General features: G+C 40.4%; 1 long non-coding RNA gene across 1 annotated transcript in view; it reads left to right on the forward strand.

Moving 5' to 3' along the window:
- The window catches only part of LOC139083522 (uncharacterized), a 54316-nt gene extending 46746 nt beyond the window's left edge, over positions 1 to 7570 (forward strand). Inside the window, exon 2 of the long non-coding RNA XR_011540319.1 lies at positions 6202 to 7570. This is a non-coding gene — a long non-coding RNA (uncharacterized lncRNA). The remainder of the gene's footprint in view (positions 1 to 6201) is intronic.
- Positions 7571 to 22511: the final 14941 nt, after the last annotated feature.

Below are 22511 nucleotides of genomic sequence, written 5' to 3' on the forward strand. Positions count from 1 at the left end.
CCTTCTCTGCATCTATTGAGATGCTCATGTGATTTTTATTCTTCATTTTGTTAATGTGGTGTATCACGTTGACAGATTTGCGGATGTTGAACCATCCCTGCATCCCTGGAATGAAACCCACTTGATCATGATGTATGATCTTTTTAATGTATTGTTGCATTCGATTTGCTAGTATTTTGTTGAAGATTTTTGCATCGATGTTCATCAGTGATATTGGCCTGTAATTTTCTTTGTTTGTGTTGTCCTTGTCTGGTTTTGGTATCAGGATAATGTTTGCTTCGTAGAAGGAGTTAGGAAGCCTCCCCTCCTCTTCAATTTTTTGGAAGAGTTTGAGAAGGATAGGTATTAAGTCTTCTTTGAATGTTTGGTAGAATTCACCAGGGAAGCCATCTGGTCCTGGACTTTTATTTTTGGGGAGGTTCTTGATTGCTGTTTCGATCTCCTTAGTGGTGATTGGTCTATTCAAATTTTCTACATTTTCTTGGTCCAGTTTTGGAAGGTTGTGTGTTTCTAAGAATTTATCCATTTCTTCTAGATTATCCAATTTGTTGGCGTATAGCTTTTCATAGTATTCTCTTATTATCTTTTGTATTTCTGAGGTGTCCATTGTAATCTCTCCTCTTTCATTTCTGATTTTATTTATTTGAGACTTCTCTCTTTCTTGGTGAGTCTAGCTAAGTGTTTGTCACTTTTGTTTATCTTTTTGAAGAACCACCCTTGGTTTCATTAATTTTTCCTATTTTTTTTTAGTTTCTATTTCATTTATTTCTGCTCTGATTTTTATTATTTCCTTCCTTCTGCTTATTTTGGGCTTTGTTTGTTGTTCTTTTTCCAGTAGCTTTAGGTGCGCTTTTAGAATGTCTATTTGGGATTTTTCTTCTTTGTTGAAGTAGTCCTGAATTGCTATAAACTTCCCTCATAGAACCACTTTTGCTGTATCCCACAGATTTTGGCATGTCGTGTTTTCATTTTCATTTGTCTCCAGGAATTTTTTGATTTCTTCTTCAGTGACCCAATCATTGTTCAGTAGCATTTTGTTCAATCTCCACATTTTTGTGGCTTTTTTGGTTTTCTTTCTGTAGTTAATTTCCAGTTTCATAGTTTTGTGGTTAGAAAAGATGCATGGCATTATTTCGATCTTCTTAAATTTATTGAGACTTGTCTTGTGGCCTAATATGTGATCAATCCTGGAGAATATTCTATGGGCATTTGAAAAGAATGTGTATTCGGTGGGTCTTGGATGGAATGTTCTGTATATATCTGCTAAGTCCATCTGGTCAAATGTGTCCTCTGAGGCAAATCTTTCCTTATTGATCTTCTGTTTGGATGATCTATCCATTGGTGTAAGTGGAGTGTTAAAGTCCCCTACTATTATTGTGTTACTGTCTATTTCTCCTCTTATGTCTGTTAATAATTGCATTATATATGTAGGTGCTCCTATGTTGGGTGCATAGATATTTACAAGTGTTATATCTTCTTGTCGGGTTGTTCCCTTTATCATTATGTAGTGCCCGTCTTTGTCTCTTCTTACAGTTTTTGATTTAAAGTCTATTTTGTCTGACATAAGTATTGCTACCCCTGCTTTCTTTTCTTTGCCATTTGCATGGAATATCTTTTTCCATCCTTTCACTTTCAGTTTGTGAGTGTCTGTAGGTCTGAAGAGTTTCTCTTGTATGCAGCATATACATGGATCTTGTTTTTTTATCCAGTTGGCCACCCTATGGCATTTGATTGGAGCATTTAGTCCATTAACATTTAAAGTAGCTATTGATAAATATGTATTTATTGCCATTTTGTCACTTTTTCTTTTTTGGGGTGTTTTAGTAGTTCTTCTCAGTTCCTTTCTTTTTCTCTTGCTCTCTTCCCTTGTGGTTTGATGGCTATCTTTAGTAATATGTTTGATTTCTTTTGTCTTACTTTTTTTCCTGCTTGTTATAGGTTTCTGGTTTGTGGTTACCATGAGGATCCTATTTAATATACTATGCATACAACAGTCTATATTGAGTAGATAGACTCTTTAGCTTGACCTTTTTCTAAAAGCTCTACTTTTTCACTCCCCTCCTCCCACATTATATGTTTTTCACATCATATATAGTCTTTTGTTTAGTGTGTGTCTATCCATTACCCTCTTATCATTGAAGTAGGTGATTTTAGTACATTTGTCTTTTAACCTTCATATTATCTTCACAGGTAGTTGATCTTCTGCCTTTATTATACTTTTAACTTACAAGTGATTTTATTGCCCGTTTTTTGTTGTTGTTGCTGTTTTGGGTTTTTTTGATAATTTTTTTTTTATCTCCATTTGTGCTCATTGCTTTCCCACTTAAATAAGTCCCTTCAGCATTTCTTGCAGAACTGGTTTCTTGGTGATAAACTCCTTTAATTTTTGCTTGTCTGGGAAGCTCTTTATCTCTTCTTCCAATCTGAATGACAACCTTGATGGATAGAGTATTCTTCGTTGTAGGTTTTTTCTTTTTAGCACTTTAAATATGTCATGCCATTCTCTTCTCGCCTGTAGGGTCTCGAATGAGAAGTCTGCTGATAGCCTGATGGGCTTCCCTTTATATGTAACTTGTTGCCTTTCTCTTGCTGCTTTTAGGATTCTCTCTTTGTCTTTAATTTTAGACATTTTGATTATAATATGTCTTGGTGTGGGCCTCTTTGGGTTTATCTTGTTTGGAGCTCTCTGTGCTTCCTGAGCTTGGATGTCTGTTTCCTTCCTCAGGTGAGGAAAATTTTCCTCCATTATTTCGACATATAAATTTTCTGCCCCTTTGTCTCTCTCTTCGTCTTCTGGGACCCCTATCATCCAAATGTTAGCATTCTTGATATTGTCCCAGAGTTCCCTTACACTGTTCTCATTCTGTCTAATTCTTTTTTCTCTTTTCTGTTCTGCTGGCACCCCACTGATCGCTGTAGCTCACTGATCCATTCTTCTGCTTCCTCTACTCTGCTATTGAGTCCCTCTAGTGAATTTCTCATTTCGAGTATTGTATTCTTCATTTCTGATTTTTTTTTATATCTTCCACTTCTTTGCTGATGTGCTCACTGTGTTCATCCATTCTTCGCATATCTGCAAGCATCCTCATTATATTTTGTTTGAATTCTTTGTTGAGTAGGTCACTAGTTTCTGTTTCACTTAGCTCTTTTTCTAGGGTTTTGTACTGTTATTTTGCTTAGAAAGTATTCCTTTCCCTCCTCATTATGCCTCTTTCTCTGTGCTATTATCTTTGTCCTAGGTGAGTCGGCTATGTCTCCTGATCTCGGAGAAGTGGCCTTATGTATGAGACGCCTTATGAGGCCCAGCACTGTGCTTCCCTCTCATCACCAGTCCATAAGAACCAGGAGTGACTCCCTTGTGGGCTACTTGTGTTCTTCTGCTGTGGCAGGGTTGCTCTCACTGTAGGTACCCAGGGATTCTGATCTTTCCCTCCCTGGCCAGCTGTTAGTAAATCCGGTTTGGGGGGGGGCTCAGCTCTGTTGACTACAAAGTCTATCAGCACACTGTTATTGCAATTGTCCTCTTAATTGGGTTGGTACCCAGTGTAGCTGGTTGCTAGGCTCAGGGGCATATAGTTGTGATAGGCCTGAGGCCAACAAGGCTGTTGTCAGATCTCTTAGGAGTTCAGCTGAGTGGGGCTAGCCCTTGGCATGGGGGCACTCAATTGTTTCAGGCTTTGGAAGGTGGGGCTGATCCTTTTTATGGCTACTTGTGACGCAGAAGTCTTCTGCTGCTGATAAGCCTCACCCCCCACTGGACCATATACACTGTCAACACAGTCCTGGTCTGTGCACACTTCTCAACCCCCTGGAGCACACCTCCATGCCACACTGCAGATACCCCCACTTCTCCCCCAATGCCCCCCACAGTTCACCTGGTCCTCATACAGGCCCTGCCCCACAGAGGCAGACACCCTTGTCTGCCTGTAGAGGATCAAGGCACCCAGTCAATGCAGGCTGAAAAGTAGCCTGAGGGCTTGCTGTTAGGTGGAGCCAATCCCTCGGGTGGGTTGCCTGCCCTGGTTGAACTGGATTAAATCTGTGCTCTAGTGGGTGTGGCAGAACCCTGGGCTAACAGGCCAAGGGATCAACCTCAATGGCACCCACCAGGGTCTGTGTCAACATGCCTGGACCAGCTCAGAACAAAGGCCCCCACCAACGTCTCAGTCTCTGGAGAGGACCTTCCTCTCACCAAGATGCCCCCAGAGCCCACCAGGTGAGTCTCGTTTCACCAAAGGACAGTCAGCTTTCTCTCTGGTGATTTTAGGTTGCTGCAATGAGTGAGTTTGTGTGTGGGCCCTTTAAGACCTGGATCTTTTCAGCTTTTGGCCGATAGCTTTTCTGGGGGTGTCCTCGCTGCAGTTAATAGCCAGCAAAGCCAGACAGTAAGAACCCCATCTCAGTTGGGCTGAGTCCAAAGGATGGTTATAGCAGTATCGCCCCTGCTCCAGACCTCACTCCTCCAGGGAGGGCTGTGTACCTTAGGGTGGCTCCCGCCTGGCCAGCTGAGAAGCTCCACTGCTCCCAAAGGTGGCTTTTTTCTCTCTGGCCGGAGTTACTGCCTCTTCTGCCTTCGTCAGGACTGTCCCTTGTTGTGGGGGTTCTTTTCATCCAGTTTTCAGTTTTCAATCCAGGGTGATTCTTCCCAAAATTGTTGTAACCTTGTTGTGTTCATGGGAGGAGGTGAGTTCAATGTCTGCTCACAGTGCCATCTTGATGAGATCAATCCAAAGATGTTCTCTTTCATCACTGCTATTCAACACACTACTGGAAGTTCTAGCCAGCACAATAAGGCAAGAATAGGAAATAAAAATCATAACATCAGAAAGGGAAACAAAACTATTCCATTTGCAGAAGACATTGTCTACATAGTAGTCTCAAAGAATATACAAAAAACTTTTATAACTAATAAGTGAGTTCAACAAAATTTTAGGATGTTACAATCATCAATTATATTTCTATATAGTAACAGCGAACACATGGTAACTAAAATTAAAAATATAACATCATTAAAAATCATTCAAAATAAAAAGAGAAATACACAGTTGTAAATATAGCAAAACATGTACAGAATTTGTATGTTGAAAACCGCAAAATGCTGATGAAACAAATGAAAAAGATTTAAACAAATAGAGAGGAAGTCCATTTATGGATTTGAAGATGCAACATAGTAAAAGTGTCAATTTTCATCTAATTGATATATGAATTTAAACCAATTCTTATGAAATCCCAGCAAGATTTTTTTATAGAAATAAGCAAGATCATTCTAAAATTTATGTAGAAAGGTAAATGAAACAGAATAGTAAAAGTAATCTTGAAAAAGTAGAATAAAGTAGGAAGATAACTCTACCCCATTTCAAGACTTATTATAGGGGCCGGCCCTGTGGCTCAGTGGTTACATTCGCGTGCTCTGCTTTGGGGGCCCAGAGTTTTGCCAGTTCAGATCCTGGGCACGGACATAGCACTGCTCGTCAAGCCATGCTGTTACTATTATTGTTCCCTGGGCTCTTTGCAAATAGCCCCCTCCTTTGCAATTCTCTTCTTTTAATTCCATGACCCTCTATTTTCTCACTTTGCTATTGCTCTGACTCTTTTCTATCTAAATTAACACAAACTCTGAACTGGGGAGGATCAGGCACGGAAAAGGCATGGAATTAGGGATCTTTTCTGTGTGTCAGGAGAAGAGATACTCAAGAACAACCTGGAAGAGGTACGTTGATGGTGAGTCACCTCCTTTTTCCACTTGAATGTTTCTACAGAACTCTAACAAGGAATCTTATGAAGACATTTGATATAAATAAATAAGTTTTATATCTTTATAGGGAGTCTTGGTTCAAATAATATCCTCTTAATAAATTTCCAAAAATGCCTTTCAACTTTCCTGTCCAATCAGCAAAACCCAGTCTTCTGGAAATAAGCGGCTGGGTGGTAATTCATCATTTCTCACGAAACTTCCTAAATGTTTCCTCAGTAAATGCTGGCGGAAGGAATGAGTGGTCACAAGGTCTGGTGACTTTCCTCCATCAGCTCTGTCATGAGTGATCTACAGGAGGCTTTTAGTCCAGAGGATTTGCTTACTTATTTTAAAGGTTTTAGAAGTAAACTATTTACATAATTCTTTCATATGCTTATTATAAGAGCCAGTATTTGCTGAAGGATTATTCTTAAACCAAATTCTCATTCTTGTGTTTTTGATTATAGGAAAAGCAATGGTCCAGGCACTTTTTAAAGTAAAATTGCTGTCTGTATATTCTTGAAGAAAACTGCTGGGAAGAAAGATATACAAAACAAAGCAGGTGTGGAGTCCCAAGGCTTTTTGTGTCTGTATAAACAAAATGAAGCAGGGTATTTCAGAGTCATTTTCAACACAATGGATGAAAGACTAGAGACTATACAGCAAGTTACATTGTTCTTTTCGGAGGTAAGCATCAGGATTTCCCAGTTTGAATGGACCATGTTATCTCCTACTATCAGTTTATTGAAAAATTGCTGCCATCAGAACAACCAGTTTGGAGTTAGAAGAAAGTCACTTCTGGAAACTTCTAGGCAGGAGTGAGGTTATGAGGAAGGCCACACCCCAGAGTTCCTTCCTTCTACTCATATGGATGGTTTTATCCCTCTGTCCTTGCCAGATCTCTTATAATAGCTATAAATAATTCACACGTGACCCACTGTGAAAGATGACATGAGTGGAGCCATATTAAAATAGAACTGGCACAGCTATTTCAGAGGAATTGCCTTGCACACCTTGTTTTCTATATCTTCCAAACTGGATCAAACCACCAACCTTCCAAGAAGTCAGCAAGGACAAGAATATCCAGTTTGTAAGTACTGATGTAATTGGACTTCTGCTGCTGCTAATTGCCAACCAACAACGAAGTACAAGTCTAGCCTTTTGCCTGATAACCAAATCTCAAGCCAATCTATGAAGTACAAACCTAACTTTACCTCATCGAGCACCAATGAACTCTTCTTTAATACAGCTCACCTCATGTTCCTCCCTTTATCCCATAACAACCCTGAGCCCCTCTTCTGTAATTGGGACACTATTTCGATTTCTACCTGAAGCTGTGCTCCCTGAATTGCAATTCTCTGATCCCAAATAAACACTTTGCCTCTTAAACCAGTTTCTGTTTCTGTAGGTTGACATCACTATATCACTGAATAGAAACTGTCCAGGGGCTAAAAGTAGAACGACATTACCCCTGAGCAGGAGCTCAGTGTCAACCTGTCTTTTTTGGGTGGAGGCATCTCCTAAAAGGACTAGGCTACCTAGAACTGCTAGGTAGGAAAACAGCTGACGTTACCCTTATGTGGACATCTCAGCAAAACCACGTTTACCTGATGACCATACTTGGAGACAAACCTTACTTTCCTTGTTCCCCTCTGCAGCTTCCTGAATATTCCCTGAATAGAATTGCTTCCTGTTACCTGCTATGGCACTCAGCACACACTCTGGTGAACTCCACATCTTCTGGAGAGTAGAAGATGGGGTTGGTTTACCATTTTATCTTCAAATTCTGGCCAGAGCCTTTCATACAGCCTGACCTCAATAAATAGCTGAATGTATGAATAAGGTTCTTTGGCATGCTTATCTGCAAACTCTTACCCAGCTTGGATTCCATAACTGCGCGCATGTGTGTGTGTGTGTGCGCGCGCACACACACACACACACACACACTTTCCTCTGCCTTCTGACTCTGTAGATCTATTGATTGAAAGTGAAACCTAACTTGTTGGAAATACAATATAAGATCCGTCCATTTGCAGACCGTCTCAGTCTATGCCCCCAAAGAATCACAGGTTAGGTAATGCAAAATGGTAACAAATTCACTAAACATTTCCAAGTGACTTTAGCGTACATTACACAACTTGGTTTTATTTGCCTAATTATATTTGATTTGGATTGCTAATAAACTTGAGTTTCTGCGGCAGAGCACATCCTCAAAGGTGGTGTGTGTGTTTTGGGGGAAATTCAGGGTTGTACTAGGGGAGGGGGATGGGCCCTCTGATCTGACTCATGGGAGGTTGCCCTGCAGAGAGAGGAGCGGAGCGGGGGGGCGGGGGGGGGGGGGCCAGCAGGTAGGGGTGCTGTTCCCACCACATCAAGAGACCGAAGGGCGCCTCCAGGTGCATCTAAGTAACTTCATTTGTACGAGTGAGGTTGGTAGTGTCCTTGAAAAAATGCTGTCCCCTGGCTGAAGAGGGCAAGCCCCCCGTGCTAAGACTTTGTGGAAATGCCTCGCCCTAGTCTTAGCCGAAATGCAGAGCAGGGTGAACATGACCAGGATCCCACCGGGGGAGCCCTTCCTCTCCGTGGCACCCCTCCCTCTTATTCTGATAAAACCACTTTAAAGTAGAATGATGAAACTATTGACTTTCTTAGGCACACTTGCATTTTCTCAAGGGCCCAAATATTGCCTACAGCGGGGTTTCAGAAGGGCAGACGGAGCTGTGGGAGGAGCGTTCCCCGCGAAGGGAGAGGTTACTGCCGGATTGGCTGGATGCCCCCAAGACAGGCTCTGCGTCACTGGCGCATCTGCCGTCACCAGGCACAGGCAGCACCTCGGCTCCTGAGCGCCACGGAGGCTAAAAATAGCTGCGCGGCGGGGGCCAAGCTGCAGAGGCTGCGCCTGGCGGGCTGGCTCCGCGCCTGAGAGGACAGGAGGACGCAGGACCATGCGGCTGCCAGCCCAGGATGCAGGGACGCAGCCACCTAGGAGGGGTGCAGGCCAGTAAGTCCTGAGTCCACTGGTGCACAGCGAGGAGGGCTATGAGCGGCTCACGCATCCCGTCCTTTGTTTCTGGGCTCTTTGTTAAGGAACAAGCCTGGTCAATTAACGGAATCCGGAGCCGTATGTCCTGGGTTTTACAAGACTAAGAGTTGCTGCCTTGAGAAGATTCTGGTTTTGTGTACGTCGAAATTCTGAGAAGATTTAGTACTAGCAGACAAAAGCAGCCATCGTCTAACTTCTGAGAAGCACTAAGACCATTTGCGCACACACAGGGCGTGCCGGAAAGGCAGTGGGATTTAAATGTTAAATTGACTGGATGTAGAGTGAGAGAATAAAGCCTACGAAATGACCATCCTGCCCCTTCTTTTAGAGAGCTTCCGGGTGTGGAGGAACAACTTTCATTTAGGATAGCTTGTCTGCCTTTTAGGGCATCCCAGTATGTGTTGGAATTTTGCATAATTTCTGGAAAAGGGGTTGTCTGAGAGAGCATGCCGCTGAAGAGCTGAGACAGAGATGTGTGTGTGTGCATGTATGTGTGTGTGTGTGCACGCAAGTGACAATTAGGACTGGAGCACAGAGTTCTAGGTATCCTTACAGCTCCTAAATTCTATGGCTCTGAACCGCATTTTCACATTAGTGATACCAAACCGAGAGACTGAATATGCAAAGGGACAAAGACCAGACCATATATAAAAATAAAACTTGGGCCCACAACCTGCAGGAACCTAACGAACAAACCCCCTTATCTACAGTAAACAGCCAGGAAGCCAGCCTGCTAGTGGTTAGACTCGCAGGAAGCCAGACTGCTATCTCTAGTCTCTAGTCATTTTGACAATCCAGGAAGCTAAACAATAACTTCTGTAACAATCGGCTAAAATTGGCCAGGACTTGATCAATAACTGACAGCTTCTCTAATTTTTGCTCCTGCTTCCAGTTAAGAACCGACCAAGGAAAAATTAAATATGCACCCCTAACCAATCATGTAGGACACTCCACTTCTAGTTAGGCCACCTCCAGCCTCACCAGGTCAACAATCTCCAAATCAGGGCACCCAGGAAGCTGTCCTTTTTTTCCATTATAAACCTTTCCCACTCCTCTGCCTGTCTTTGAGTCTCTGCCAAACTCAGGTGGTGGTGGCTGACGCCCTTGCTTTAGCAAGCTCTGAATAAATAGCCTTTGTTTTTCATATCTGGCTGATCTTATTTATTTCCACAAAGCCCATAGCTGAAAGGCTGGGACACAGCCATCACTTGGTGTTCTGGCCGCCTCCCCGCACCGCCCCCCCAGAAGTCAGAACTTGTGTACCTCCATCCTGCTTGTCGGTGCCGGAGTGCTCTCATCTCAACCCCAGATGTGCAGAGATAAAGGATCTTCTCCCAATATGTAATTGCTTGGAAAGCTTGTGTTTATTTTCTGTTATTACTTGGCATAACTTGTGGGTATATGTGGTATGAAACCACATATTTCCCTTATTGATTTGTCATGAGGGACATAATTCTGACAGGGAGTTAAAAGGCAACAAAAAAGTCACCTCTCCACCAACATTATTTAGAGCCTCCTGCTGGCCAAACACAAGAATGAATCAAAGATGAATGACACTGTTTCACCACACCACCACATTTAAGGTGTTCACAGTCTTGAGGGGCTGCAGGCATGTAAACAAATTGTTATATCTCAGCCTCCAGCTGTTCCAGTAATGTGGCCAGAGTGCATGGAGGAAACTGGGGGAGTCACTGAAGGCTTCTCTAAGAAGCGACATTTGTGTGAGATCTCAGAGGACACATGGGAATGTGCCAGGTGGAGAAAAAAGAGTAGGTTATGAGGAATGGAATCTGGCATTCATAAAACCCAGTGCCTTTTTCAGTTTGTCTTACCTTTAAGTAAGATTACAAACAAATACTCCAGACTTGATGGTCTCAGGGAGATGGGGAAGCTCTGTGGCCTAGAGCAGCCTGCGACAGAGGACCTTTCTGTACCAGGACGGATCCTCTTCTGGAGACACTTGATGGAAATACAGTGATGGACCCAGGGATTCCAGGAGGTGTGAAGGCTTCCCTGGATGGAGAGGCTTAATGGAAGTGAGAAGATCAGTGACGGGCTTCCTGGGTTTCCCCAGGAGTGAGTTTCAGATAGAGCAGAAAAGGGAGAGATTTAGAAAACTGAGGAAGCAGAGTCAAGCTGCAGGGTAGGACTCAGGGTCCAAAGGAAAGAGACATGAAAAGAGTGGTGATGGCAGGCCTGCAGATAGCCACCACCTCAGGTCCCCAAGAACTCCAGAACCACTGTCCCACATTGTTGTCAGGAGCAGCCCTTTCTTATCTTTTATTTCTTGGGCTGTGCAAATGTGGGGTGCCTCCTTCAGTATTTTATTCTCGTAATGGAACTTTGCAATTTTTCTAGGCAATTTAGCTCTTAGTGTGGGTGATCCTCAAGGCCTTGGAAAAGTGGAACAACTTGACATGAGCAGGCAAAGATCACCGAGAACATGAGCAGAAAATACTGGATACTTGGAGAGGGGATCATGAGTCAGTCAGAGACATCTGTGCTACGGCCCACAGCTGTTGGAGTGAGGAGGCACTACCTGGTGTCTCCAAAGCTGGGTAGATTCATCTTGGATGGCATCTAAAATTTTATATTTATTCATCCATCAATTCGTTTGATAAATATTTTGCTCATCTATCACTTAAATCAATTCAGCATACATTTATTGAGCAACTACTGTGTATACAATACTGTGTGCTAAGCACTGGGCATACCAATGAGACACATGTTCTGTCATCATTCAGATTAGCAATTTATGAGTTGAATAAGACATGCTCGGATTAGTGATTTTCAGTAGCAGTTAGGGGAGAGAGAGGTGTGCAAATCACATATGAGGCATTTCCCCTGTGTCTCCCCACCAAATGGGACTTTCTGCTATTGACTATGGGAATATACCATGTTGTTCAAGCAGATTAGAGCTGAAAAAGAGTTGAGAACCACTGATTTAGGTGCCACAGCCAAGAAAATAAATATCTATCAGGAACCATAAGGACAAGAAACATGTCCAGTGGCATGTTATAAGGAGATTGAGACAGGGCTCCCCGAAGTCCTGGAAAACAAGGATCTTTCCAAGGATTACTTGTACAGAGGTGGGCTCAGGGATCTGGGCAAGGGCCCTGTGAATCGTGAGCATGAGGCTTAGTGAGAGGACATTACTTCTGCTCAGAGTTCAAGGACAGTTTCACCAAAGAGCTGGAGCGAGCAGGTCCCAAAGGGAGGGAGGTTGGAGAGGGCCTGGACTCAGGACTGGGACGGTGTCTGACCTGCCCAACACTGGCCTGCACAGGTCCTTTGGGCTGTTTCTGTGCCCTCCTGGGCTCAGCCTCTTTAACTATAAATGAAGTCTTTGAGGAAATGATACCAAGGCCCCTTCCAGCTCCATGAGCCAGTGATCCCAGCTGCCTAGCTTCTGGAATCGCCAGATGTCCTCCCCATGAGTTCACCTCCCTCTACTGTTTGCTACCAATGTTCCCCTGAATCACATGGGCCCTGGCTGGTCCCAAGTGTCCTGGCTGAATCCAACCTCTGTGTGGGGTCAGACCCACCTCCCCCTCCCCACTTCATCTCCTTGCTCATGGTCAGCAGTTTGGGCTTCCTATTCTTCCCTGTCGTCTCCTTATGGGCTGGGCAGGCTGGTGGGAAACCAGCCCTGCATTGAAGAAAGAGTTTGAATGGCAGAGGGACTTCAGAATAGAGCATCTTCCCACCTAACCATCACTGGCACCCTTTCCCTGCATTATTTCAGATTTCCTTCCAACTGGAAGTGTGTGCTGCCAAAGGCAGTTGTGAGGTCTGCTTCACACGCACAGGAAGGACACTGGGAACACAATGATCCTGCCATCTTATGTGTTACTGTGTGAGTGCTAGGAGGCTGCCCAGCCTGCAGAAAAGACTCTGTCCAACTGTTGCATTTGCACATCTAGATAAGAATGTGCCTCTATGGCACAGGAACATAGAGGTTTATGGTGCTGCCACTCTCGTATGTATTAGAGACGTATATGGAACCATGAGTGTTCACACAGCATCCTCTATAGTGGGTATGCAACATACGTGGTATATATAGTAGTGTGTTGAGATGCAGTAGACTACCAATAGATAGAATTTGGCATGAGCAAGGAAACCTACTTGATCCTTGGTCCTTTTACTGTCTCCTGACCTGAAGATAGCTGTTCATTTAAAAAACCTTATTAGATGAGGGAATGGACTCAGGGACATGGAGTGATTACGGAGAAGGGGAGTAGCAGTTGCCAGAAAAGAGTCCATCATGGGGTTGTGTTCTGTGCCTGTGTGGCCTCACATGACCCCAGCCTCAGTCCTGGGGAGCTGCTGGCATCAGAGACATTTGATCAGGTCCAGGGAATGCCATTGACTTAGGTCAAGGGTCAACCACTGGGGAAGACTGGAGCATGGTATCACACCAATTGTGTTACACTAATCAAAGCCAGCCCTTGGAACTGGGGATAGGGATGCCTTGAAGTATATGAGAGAGGGGAGGTGGGGAGGTGGGGAGGACTGGTGGTGAGGCTGAGTCACCTTCAAGGTAAGTGCCTAGTTAGGATTTATCCTGAGGTCTTCCTGCCCTGTAGCATGGTGGAGGTTTCATTCTGTTAATATCAATGAAGCAGAGAACTTCTGAGTTCACAGTAAAGAATGGAAACTCTCCTGAGTCCATTAAGAAAATGAGAACAAAAGTTGGGGCACGCATATTTTTGAGGGGAGGGGGTTAGGATGTTTAAATCAGGTGCAATATTATAAAATTGTATCAATGATATCTGCTTCTATGGGACTGGTTGTATAAATATGGGAGGAACGAGGAGTGGCATAAAGGTAGCAAACAAGGATGAGTCATGTAAAAATATTAAACCCACTTGACTGCCTTGTCATAAAATGCAGGATACTTTTTTTTAGAATGTTACCATGAATACCTAGATACCAGAAGTAATTTTTCAGCTTTAGTCCTTTCTTAGATTATCTCTCTTTAATTGTACCTTTCCTTTCCTTATATTTCACATAACGAGTTGCAAATTTTTCTTTTATCCAAAATTTACTATCCACTTTGAAATTCCTGTAAAATGAATCTTCCAACAAAAGTGAGTTTAGTTTGAGAACAGATGTGAGGAATTAGAGTGCTCTGCTGGGTGTCTTAGCTGTTTTTCCACCAGGAAGGTATCTCAAGCTTATTTAAATACACTGTGCACTACTGTTATCACCTTCCCCACATTATGAAGTGAAAATTTCTTCTATCTTATTGAAAAAGTTTATGAAGATAGTAAATGAGCCTAAGAAGCCTCAGAAGGCCCAAGCATTATAAGAAAAGTAGGAAGTGATAAGGAAGGGAAAAAAGAGGAAGAAAAGTCACAAATACTGGTGTCAAATCTCTCAAAGAAATATGAAATCATATAGACAAAATGACTATTGTGGCAAATGAGTGTGATCATTATATTGAAGAAGTGTCACATTCACTGTGAAGTTATATTACATCTCATGTTACCAGCAGCTGTGTGATGTAAGCAAAAGGAATGCAAGCATGTCCTATTTGAGGGTTGGTTCTTTTTACTCAATGCTTTGCCTATGACTTCAGACAAGGGTTCAAGGCCATCTTTTGGAGTCTCAAGAAGTGAGTGCCAAGAAGTGGAGACGGCCCACCAGTTCTCTTAATTCAAACATGCGTAAACTTCAGACCTTTACTCTTTCATGCCTCCTTCAAAGCCACTCTCTCCACCATCTTCACCTGACAGCTCATCAGAGTCTACAGCTCCTTCTCCTCTTCTTCCCATCAAACCTTACTCAGGGAAATTTTCAGTTAAGAAAAATAGTGTGGTTGGCAGAATAATGGTCCCTCAAAGATGCTCAAGCCTTAATTTCTAGAACCTCTGTATATGTTATCTTCAGTGTTAAAAGGGATTTTGCAGATGTGATTAATGTTTGGACTTTGAGATGGAGAGATTATTGTGCTGCACAAGTGGGCCCACTCTAGTTGTATATGTGCCCTTAAAAGTGGAGACACCTTCCTGTCTGTGGTTATAGAGAGACGTGCCTTTGGAAGGCAGGGTCAGAGAGAAGTGGTGTGGCTGACCTTGAAGATGAAGGAAGGAGGCCATGAGCCAAGGAATGCAGGTGGCCAAAGGAAGATGGAAAAGACAGGGAAATGAACTTTCCTCAGAACCTCCAAAAGGGACGCAGTCTGCTGATACTCTGATTTTAGTCCAGTGAGACCCCTGTTAGACTTCTAACCTAAATAACTGCAAGATAAAAAAGTTCTATTGTTTTAAGCCACTAATTTTCTGGTAATTTTTTACAGAAGCAACAGAAAACTAATACAGAAAGCAATTTGATTTTTACTTTCTATTGAGGTATAAATTATCATAGTAAATTGCACAAATCTTAAATGTACAGCTGGGTAAACTTTTATATATGCATACACCTATGTAATCACTTCATGGATAAAGAGATAGAAACTTCCGTCACTCCATAAACTTCTTTCCTTCCCCTTCCTAGTAAATACCATCCACGCCCCAAAGTAACCACTATTCTGACTACTGTTACCACAGATTAGTTTTGTCTGTTCTTGAACTTCACATAAATGGAATTATACAGATATGTTCATTTTTGTGTTTGGCTTCTTTTACTCAATATTATATTTTTGAGATTCTTCCACTTTGTTGCATGTATCAGTGATGTGTTCTTCTTCAGTGCTGCATAGTTTTCCACTGTATGAACATACTTCTGTTTATCATCCATTATGCAGTAATGAACATTTGAGTTACTTCTAGCTTTTGGCTATTACGAATAAAGGTACTATAGACATTCTTGTACACATCTTTGCTCTTGGATATAGATTTAGAGGTGCATTCATTTCACTTGGACAAATATCTGGAGGTGGAATTTCTGGGTTTTAGAGTAGGTGATGTCAAGTTTGAGTAGTACTTGCAAAGTTTTCCAAAGTGATGGAGCCAATTTACACATCTCCACCAAAATATGAAAGTGTAAGTTGTCCCAAATTCTCAGTAAGATTTGATAATTGCCAGATTTTGCATTTCACTGATGAGAATGGTGAGCATCAATTTATATGATTACTGGCCATTTGGATATGCTCTTTTGTGAGTTGTATGCTCAAGTATTTTGCCTAATTTTACTTGGATTGTTTATATTTTTATTATTTATTTGTAGGCATTCTTTATCTATTCTATATATGAGTCTTCTGTCATATTTATGTATTGCAAATATATTCTACCATTTTGTTTCTTAACTATTCAGTTTTTTAATGATGTCTTTTGTTGAACAGAAAGTCTTCATTTTAAAAGAGTCTAAATTATCATTTTTCTCTTTTGTGGTTAGTGCTTTCTGTATTCTGTTTTTAAAGAGCCTTATTCTATCATAAGATCAAGAAGACGTTCTACCAGGCTTTCTTCTGGAACCTTGATTCTTTTAGCTTTCACATTTAGATGTGTGATCACCTTAAATTAATTTTTGTTTATAGAGCGATATAGGAGTTATGGTTTATTTTTTTCTCAGATGGATATCCAAATTGCTCCATTTATTAGAAAGATCATCTGTTCCTGAGTGGATAGCAGCAGCACCTTTGACATAAATCATGTATGGTTCTATCTTTAGACCTTCGATTTCATTCCACTGTTCTCTTTGTTCATCCTTCCTCCAATACCACTCCATCTGAATTACTGTAGCTGTAAAATAAGTCTTGAAAGCCTTGAAATTTGCTTTTCTTCTTTAAGTGTTCTCTTTCTTTTAGGTCCTTTGCTTTACCGTATACATTTGAGAATTGGCTTGTTAACTTCCTCCCTCCAAAAAAGAAAATGCCTAATAGGATTTGTTTGAATTCAACATCAATATGAGGAGAATTAACATGATAATGATATGAGGTTTTCTACCCACACACTTGGACTCTCTCTGTGTTTATTTTGGACTTCTTTCACTTCTTTCAGGAAGGTTTTCTAGTGTATTAGTCAGGGTTCTCTAGAGAAACAAAACCAACAAGATGTGTAAATATATATAAAGAAACAGATTTATTTTAAGGAATTAGCTCATGCAATTATGAAGCTCAGTGAGTCCAAAATCTGTAGGGTAGAGGAGCAGGCTGAAGACCCAGGGAAGAGCTGCAGTTCTAGTCTGAAGGTAGTCAGCTGGCAGAATTCCCTCTTGCTCCAGGAAGTTCAGTCTTTGTTCTATTAACTGGATACAGGCCCACCCACATTATAGAGGATAGTCTGCTTTATTCAAATCCACCAATTTAAATGTTAATCTTATCCAAAAACACCTTCATAGAAACATCCAGATAATGTTTGACCAAATATCTGGGCACCAGGCATGGCCCAGCCAAGTTGACACGTAAAATTATCATCACAAGTCCACCCATTGTCAACTTGGCACCCATATGCATCTCCATAAACCATATTAAATCTCCAAATAAAGACAATAACAAGGTCACAGTTCCACCTAGCATGATACTACTATTTTGCATCCAATCAAAAATGCACTAACCCCTTCCCCAAAAAAGGATGCAAAGTCCTTGGACAATGTTTACTCTTCTCTACGATATATTGTAATTGAATCCTGTCATGTAAAGTTAACAATATTTAAAGATTATGATATAAAGTCAATATATCTTGTATTAATGATAAGGGAATAAGAAAGGGACTAAAACAAAGATATTTGCTATATATACACACACCAACATATTCATAAAATAAAGAAGAACTACTCTTGACAATTACAGTCCTCATTTTGGTAGCTGGTCATATGGTTGTAGCTAATATTTATAACTACCTTCTCCCACTATCCATTCTGTATTCTTTTTGCCCTCAGCCACTACATCAGCTGGTCATGGTTCTTTAGCAGGTGAAGTGACCCAATCCTTCATTCCTGAAGTGTCTGGGCTGTTAGCAGTCCTACCTGAATTGGATTGTTGTAGTTTTTCATTGACTTTAATCACAGGCTGTGGTAATACTAGGAGATATTCTATGGGATCTCCTGTGTTTCAGACATACATTTTTTTTTACCTCCATTGTAGAGTAGCAGTCTAATTTCCCCTTGGTACTCAGGACCAATCACCCCAGCCAGTACAGTATCTCCATTCTTTGCCTGTTGATTCAGAAGCATGAGGAACCTAAGTGGCTGGGTGGCAGTTCTAACTTCCAGTTCAATGGAATCATTGTTGTGTCTCCTGGTGGAAGCATTCCTCCATCTAGAACTAAGACCTCTAGGACAGCAGAGCATAAAGTCATGGAAACAGGAAGCAAAAATTTTGCTAGTGGGTGACTAGGGGTAATAGTGAATGGTGCCAATCCTATTTCCACCCCTTGATTTCTGGAATTGTGAATACTGACTATGTGGGAAACAGCACCATGTATTGAACACTGATTCAGAGCATATACAGCCTCCTGCAAAACCCTGCCACAGCTCGGCAAGGTACTGCCACCTACCTAACACTGTAACTGAGTCACCAAAAGGCCATTCCATCATTTTATCAAGTCAGCTGCTTCAACATGGTGGGGAACATGGTAAGACCAGTGAATTCCACGAACAGGAGCCCACTGCCACACTTCTTTTGTTATGAAATGAGTTCCTGAATCAGAAGCAATGCTGTGTGAAATAGCATGATGATGGATAGGCATTCTGTAAGTCCACAGGTGGTAGTTTTACATGCAGGTAAGGGAATCTGTATCCAGAGTGTCTATTCCAGTACGAACAAAATAATGCCCCTTTGAAGATGGAAACAGTCCAATATAAGCAACCTGCCCTAGTAGCTGGATGATCATCATGGGAAATGGTGCCGTATCAGGGACTCATAGTTGCTCTCTGCTGCTGGTAGGTTGGACTCTCAGCAGTGACTGTAGCCAGGTAGGCCTTGGTGAGTGGAAGTCCACGTTGCTGAGACCACATACAACCTCCATTGCTGGTGGTATGGCCACTTTATTCATGAGGTGTCTGAAAAAAGAGGCTGACTGCTGTTATGTTTGTTTCATTAGGTTCTGAGGGATGTGAGTTAATACATCAAGTATGATGTGGATTCATCTATCTCTTTAGTTTTGTCAACTTTTACTTCATGTTTTGAAACTGTGATATTAGATTCATAAAATTTAGGATTGTTAAGACTGCCTTTTGAATTGATCCATTTACAATTATGAAATGCCAACATTTATCTCTTAGAATATCTCTTACCTTAAAGTTTACTATAATTAATATTAATTTCACCATGCCAGGTTTCTTTTGATGCACACGTTTTGTCATCCTTCTACTTTCATCATATCTGTAAATTTATAATATACTTATTGTAAATAACAATATAGTTTGGGCTTTTCACAAAAAACAATCTGATTCACTTTGTATTTTAATTGGTCTATTTAGTTCATTCATAAATGATATAATATTATTACTAATATATTAGATTTAAGTTTATCATTTTGCTGTTTGTGCTGATGTTTTTCTTTGTCCTCCTTTTCTGCTTTCAATCGTATTAATCGAGTATTTCAAGAATATTCCATTTATCTTATCTATTAGCATTTTGTATAAGTTTTATCAGCCTTTTAGTAGTTACTTAGAAACTACAAAATGCATTCTTAACTTATTACAGTCTACCTTAAATTAGTATTTTAACACTTCCCAAATGATGTAACAACCAAACAATTTAACTCCATTTACCATCCTTTCCTTTTTTGCTACTATTGTCATGTATTTTACTTCTAGATAAATTATAAACTTCACAAAACACGTTTATTATTCTTTTTAAACTTAATAGCCTTTTACACTTTTTGTATACATATTTACCTTGTCCAGTGTTATTCACTTCTTACACTTCTATATTTCCATCTGAGATCGCATTTTTTCAGCAAGAAAAATTCTTTTAGTATTTCTTAAAGTGTGGGTCTGCTGGAGATGAATTCTCATAGCTTTTGTTTGTAAGCAGCATCTTTATTTCATCTTTATTTTCAAGAGTGTTTACACTCTATGGAATTCTAGGTTGATAGTTCTTTTTTTCTTATAACATTTTAAAGATGTTCCAAAAAATTGAAGAGGGAGAGCTTTGTAACTCATTCTATGAGGCCAACATTACCCTAATACCAAAACCTGACAAGGACAACACAAAAAAAGACAATTACAGGCCAATATCAGTCATGAACATTGATGCAAAAATCCTCAACAAAATACTATCAAATCAAATACCACAATATAGTAAAAATGTCATACACCATGATCAAGTGGGATTTATTCCAGGGAGGCAGGGATGGTTCAACATACACAAATCAATCAACGTGAAACACCACACTAACAAAATCACATGATCATCTCAATAGATGCAGAGAAAGTATTTGACAAGATACAGCATCCATTCATGATAAAACCTCTGAATTAAATGGGCATAGAAGGACAGTACTTCAACATAATAAAGACTGTATATGGCAAACCCACAGCTAATGTCGTACTCAATGGAGAAAACCTGAAAGCTATCCCATTAAGAATAGGAACCAGGAAAGAATGCTGTCTTTCACTACTCTTATTTAACATCATATTGGAAGCCCTAGAGAGAGAAATCAGGCAAGAAAAAAAAAATAAAAGGGATCAAAATTGGAAAGGAAGAAGTGAAACTGTCACTATTTGCAGATGACATGATTTTATATATAGAAAACCCTAAAGAATCCACTAAGAAACTTTTAGAAATAATAAATGAATATGGTCAAGTTGCAGGATGCAAAATCAACATACAAAAATCAGTTGTGTTTCTATACACTAATGATGAAGTAGCAGAAAGAGAAATTAAGGATACAATTCCATTTACAATTTCAACAAAAATCATAAAATACCTAGGAATAAACATAACCAAAGAGGTGAAAGATCTGTACACTGAAAACTATAAAACATTGTTGAAAGAAATAGAAGAGACACAAAGAAATGGAAAGATATTACGTGTTCTTGGATTGGAAGAGTTAACATAGTGCACATGTCTATACATCCTAAAGCTATCTACAGACTCAATGAAAACCCTATCAAAATTCCAATGACATTTTTCAGAAATAGAACAAAGAATCCTAAAATTTATATGGAACAACAAAAGACCCCAAATAGCCAAAAGAATCCTGAGAAAAAAGAACAAAGCTGGAGATATCACACTCTCTGATTTCAAAATATACTACAAAGCAATAGTAATCAAAACAGCATGGAACTGGCACAAAACCAGACACAGATCAATGGAACAGAATTGAGAACCCAGAAATAAACCCATACATCTATGGACAGCTAATTTTCAATCAGGGAGCCAAGAACATGCAATGGAGAAAGGAAAGTCTCTTCAATAAATAGTATTGGGAAAACTGGACAGCCACATGCAAAAGAATGAAAACAGACCATTGTCTTACACCATACACAAAAATTAACTCAAAATGGATTAAAGAATTGAATGTAAGACCTGAAACCATGAAAGTTCTAGAAGAAAATATAGGCAGTACACTCTTCAACATCAGTCTTAGCAGCATGTTTTCAAATACCATGTCTGACCAGGCAAGGGAAACAATAGAAAAAAAATACAAGTGGGACTACATCAAACTAAACAGCTTCTGCACAGCAAAGGAAACCATCAACTAAATGAAGAGACAACTTAACAATTGGGAGAAGATATTTACAAACTATATATCTGATAAGGGGTTAGCATAAAAAATATGTAAAGAGCTCATACATCTCAGCAACAAAAAAACAGACAACCCAATTAAAAAATGGGCAAAAGTTCTGAACATTTTTCCAAAGGAGATATACAGTTGGCCAACAGGCACATGAAAAGATGTTCAACATCACTAATTATTAGGGAAATGCAAATCAAAACTATAATGAGATATCACCTCATGCCCATCAGAATGGCTATAATTAACAAGACAAGAAATAGCAAGTGTTGGAGAGGATATGGAGAGAAGGGAACCCTCATACACTGCTGTTGGGAGTGCAAACTGGTGCAGCCACTATGGAAAACAGTATGGAGATTCCTCAAAAAATTAAGGTAGAACTACCATATGATCCATCTATTCCACTGCTGGGTATTTATCCAAAGAACATAAAAATACAAATGCGTAAAGATATACACACCTCTATTGTTCATTATGGCATTATTCACAGTACCCAAGACTTGGAAGCAACCAAAGTGCCTATCAAAGGATGAATGGATAAAGAAAATGTGGTATAAATATACACAATAGAATATTACTCAACTATAAAAAAAAATGAAATCTTGCCATTTGCGACAACATGGATGGACCTTGAGGGTGTTACACTTAGTGAAATGTCAGACTCAGAAAGTCAAATACTGTATGATCTCACTCATAAAAGGAAGATAAAAACAACAACAACAACAAAAACCAAACGTATAGATCCAGAGATTAGATTGGTGGTTACCAGAGGGGAAGGGGAGAGGGGAGAGAGAGAAAGGAGTGACTGGGCACAGGTGTATGGTGATGGATAGTAATTAGTCTTTGGGTGGTGAACACGATGTAGTCTACACAAAAATCAAAATGTAATGAAGTACACCTGAAATTTATAGAATGTTATAAACCAATGTTACTTCAATGAAAAAATAAATAAAAAAAGAAATTTCCACTCTAATATGTATAATACCCTGTAAATCTCTGCTATATTTACCTTCTTTGTTTGTGCATTATCTTAGTGGGATCAGTCTTTTAATACTGTTAAGGGGAAAATTTGTCTAGTGTCCCTACGAACTGAGGACACACACAA

This window comes from Equus przewalskii, chromosome 1 (genome assembly GCF_037783145.1).
Source record: "Equus przewalskii isolate Varuska chromosome 1, EquPr2, whole genome shotgun sequence".
Taxonomy (NCBI): domain Eukaryota; kingdom Metazoa; phylum Chordata; class Mammalia; order Perissodactyla; family Equidae; genus Equus; species Equus przewalskii.